A 4,129-nucleotide genomic window follows, 5' to 3' on the forward strand; every position below is an offset into this window, starting at 1 on the left:
TAGCTGGCATGTGCCAGCACGCCTGGCTGATTTCTTTTTTATTTTTATTTTCAGTAGTGATGAGGTCTTTCGATGTTGCCCAGGCTGATCTTGAACTCCTGGCCTCAAGCAGTCCTCCCGCCTCAGCCTCCCAAAGTGCTGGGGTTACTGCACCCAGCAAGTTTAAAATATTTAATGGAACAAAAGACAGTCACTATTTCACAGCCATCTTATCTTAGAACTGGCATGTAAGACTCAGTCCAAGGGGGTTTGCCTCTTCCTCATGCACATCAGGGGAATGCAAAATGTTAAAGCCCGTTCAGGGGAACCTCCTTGCTACATGGACGAAGGATGCAGGAGCTGGAATCTAGCTTTTGTTTTTGTCCTCCTTCTTCGCTGAGCAGCAGTAGCGGAGGATTGAGCTAACTGACTTCCATAACTCATGGCACATTGCTTTACTTGGTCCTAGGAAAGTCTCTCTTTTATTCTACTTTTGAATTTTGTACTACTTCCTATTCCTTTTCCATCTCCCCCTCCCACAACTGGCTTCGTTTCTCAAGTGTTTGATATATTTTTCTTTAATTGGACCACCCTTATTCTGTACTCAAACCTCCCCCTAATCATGGCGCCACTCTCCAGAGTCTTCTCCCCATCTTCACATATGGTCATGCCCTGGTGTTAGCTTTGGCACCCTGGGTTGTCTGTCCCTCTACCTCCTCACTCACCATTTCCTTCCCTGCTGGCTTGATGTTTCCATGACTGACCAATCAGTAACCACCCTGCTAGGCTCAGGGCTGCAGTTCTCGAACAAGGGCAATCTGCAGGAATAGCCTGGATCTTCCAGGAGGCCTTTGGCTTCCCAGAATCTGCTGTCAGGGAACCTCCATGTAACACATAACCCCCGCCCCCCCAAAAAAAACCTCTCTTGGAATTCTAAGGAGTATGTGTCATACATATTCCTAATTCAGAATTGGAGAACAAAAATACCTTCATAATGGCATTGAACTCTACTTCAGGGGAATTTGGAAAATATGAAAGAGACAAAATACTTATTTGTGTCTGCTCTTCATCAACGGTGGCCTGCTATTCAGGATTTACCAGGCAACCATAATGCTCGAGCATTGACTAGCTATCCAGAATGCAGACAATGTGTGCCCCCAATTCAAAAGAAGCATAATGGAGAAAATGTTATTGTGTTTATAACCATAAAGGGATTGAAAGTAAGCCATGGTCAACCAAACTAACAATGTTCAGATTTGTGCTACTGTTGGGGGGGCCTGTTGCCAATCTTGGACTCCAGTCAACCCTGCTGTAGACTGAAAGAGTTCTTATATGTCCAAGAAAACTCTGGTCACCCACTGGACATACCATTCTTTTGGTGGGATTTACCACAGCAGGCCCATCAGAGATATGGCTTAGTATAATAGACAGTTAATAATTGTGTTCTTTATGAAAAAGCTTTCAAAATATGCAATAGGATGGAAATTCTTTGAAACTCATTTTAAATCTTCAATCTGGCAATGTCAAGCAGACAAAACGTGGAGCAGCATATGTTTTTAAGTATCTCACAGCTGTCGTCTTAAAAGCTGTAGACAGCTTTAGTTCAGCCAACATACTCATTTCCTGCAAATAAAAAGTTGAACAGACAAATACGCATATCTCTGTATTCAAAATGCATGTGCTTGAGTATTATTCTTCATTATATATAGCACTTTTTATTTGTAAAGCACTTTCTAATTACTCTGATGACTTACTCTCTAAGGCAATCCTGTGAATGGCGTTTTTAGAGTTGATAGACAAGGGAACTAAAATGCTGAGACTGTGGCACAGGCTGAGGGCCTGCACAGGCTGAGGGTCCTGCAGCTCCATGTGTTGGGATGAGGAGATGTTGAAAAATGTGAGGTGCATTTAGAGACTTCTGAACCGCTACTTTCTGCCCTAAGTGGATGTTCTTGGGGCAACCTGTTATGTGGTGAGAACTGTCCTTAGCAATGTGAAAGTAATGCTGGTTTATACTTTACGATTCTTTTCTCCTAAGCTACTTAAAGTGCTTTTCAGGTAATAACTCAAAATTACCCTAACATCTCTATGATACATGTCTGCGGCAGATATTATCTTCGTTTTAGCAATAAAGAAGAAATGGGAGCATAGAGTCATAGAACAACTTAGAGCCTCCCCTGGCTCCCAGCCAGCAGGCTGATTTAGCAAAGAAGTGTGCAAGTAAATTCAATGCAGATCATTTTTCTTTGAGACAAGGTCTTGCTCTGTTGCCAGGCTGGAGTGCAGTGGTGTAGTCATAATTCATTATAACCTCAAACTCCCAGGCTCAAGCTGTCCTCCCACTTCAGCCTCCCAAGTAGCTGAGACTACAGGTGTGCACCACCATGTCCAACTAAATTTTTTTAAAGAATTGGGGTCTTTCTATGTTGGGCAGGCTGGTCTTGAACTCATGGCCTTAAGTGATCCTCCTGCCTCAGCCTCCCAAAGTGCTGGTAATACAGGCATGAGCCACCATGCCTGGATTCAGTGAAGAACATTTTGTTGGAAAAGACTTCAAACATACTTATCTATTAGCAACAAAACTAAGAAATAATTATGTGGTGAGTCTGAAATAGAGCTCTTTGCATTGATGATTCACAAAAAATATTAAATGATTGCAGCAACAATAAGAATCTGCTTGTTCTTTGTTTAGGAGCCGATTGCAAACCCACTTTGGCCGTTTAAACTTATTTTCAAGGCCAATAAATTCTTATTGAGGGATTTTTGTCCCCCTCTGTTCAAAAAAATAGAAGCCCCTTTTGCATCAGAAAGTGTTTCTCTGACAAAAATGTTTTAAAAACTTTATGAAATAAACAGAAAAAAGAAATAGAACAAGTATAGTTCCTGCCATGCATAATTAACCAGGTAGCTCTTAGCATGTGTGCGTGTTTATTCATCTGATTTTCCAGCTCTTTCAAGGATCCAAATGTAAAATGGAGCACTTGGGAAAAACTCACAGATTTATAAGGCACTCTGGGGAATACAAGGTCTATAAACCCACCCATTAGCCTCATCCATAGCTAGGGTATGAAGTTCTTTTACTGCCACAATATGGACCATGATGTTCCTAATCCAGAGATAATTTGGTATCAGTAACCAATGTAACATTGGCACTGAAATGTCCTTCATTTCCCTTTACTGCTTCCAACCTAGGCAACGTGAATGTAATTGAGTGGAAATTGTTTTTCAAGGAGTTGTGTCTGCACTAGAACCATGAAACAAAGGATTGAGAGTCCATCTCATCTCCTCAGGCCAGCTACCAAGCACTTTTATATTTGAAAACTTAACAGAAAGTTCATATGGTGGCTTCTCATGCTGAATTTATATGGTTTAAGTAGAATTATGTACTGAATACAGTTTTCACAAGCCAATAACCAGAAGTGCAAAAATAGAACCTTTACTTTTTTCTGTAATCAAGCTTAACTTCTATCTCAAGCTCTGAGTCTTCTCTGTAACAGGAAAGTTAAACACCCCCAATTTAAATTAATTCAAATTAGTGGTTCTTCAGTCACTTCAAGGATAAAATTAGACAAATTCAGGGTTTCATGCTTTCCCTTTCATTGTTTTGGGATGTCAGTGCAGTTCTGTGGGAACTGCATGCATCATGGTGCTGAGAAGTGAGGCAGCTTCTCCACTGGCATCTGATGACAGCACTTTCACCTGCTGGTCTTTGGTCAATAGTCTCTATCTCCATAGCATCCTCTGCCGGTGTGCTTGGGTCCACCGTGTCCTCTGGCTTTTCCATGCTGCTCCTGACTGGAAACCCTTGTCACAACCTCTCTCAGCCACATCCACAACCCATTAGGGACATTGAAAATTCTTGTGGGCTCTTCTCTAAGCTGCAGGAGGCTCAGAATTGCCAGAGCCCTTCTCACCTAGATTTGCCTCATTGTCCTCTCTGCTCTGCTACTGCTTCAGTGTGCCCATGAGGTTCGCTGCGCCCGCAGGCCTTACCCATAAAGCAAGCACAATTCTTCCCCTGCTCTTGGAACCCTCCAGGTCAATCTGAGCCTTCTCTCAACCTCACCCAGGGATTGGTCACTGCTAAACAAGGACTCTAGAGTCAAACTTCCTGAGTGCAAACACTGGCTCTGCCACTTACTAGCTATGA

The sequence above is a fragment of the Macaca mulatta genome, chromosome 3 (genome assembly GCF_049350105.2).
Source record: "Macaca mulatta isolate MMU2019108-1 chromosome 3, T2T-MMU8v2.0, whole genome shotgun sequence".
Classification (NCBI taxonomy): Eukaryota; Metazoa; Chordata; class Mammalia; order Primates; family Cercopithecidae; genus Macaca; species Macaca mulatta.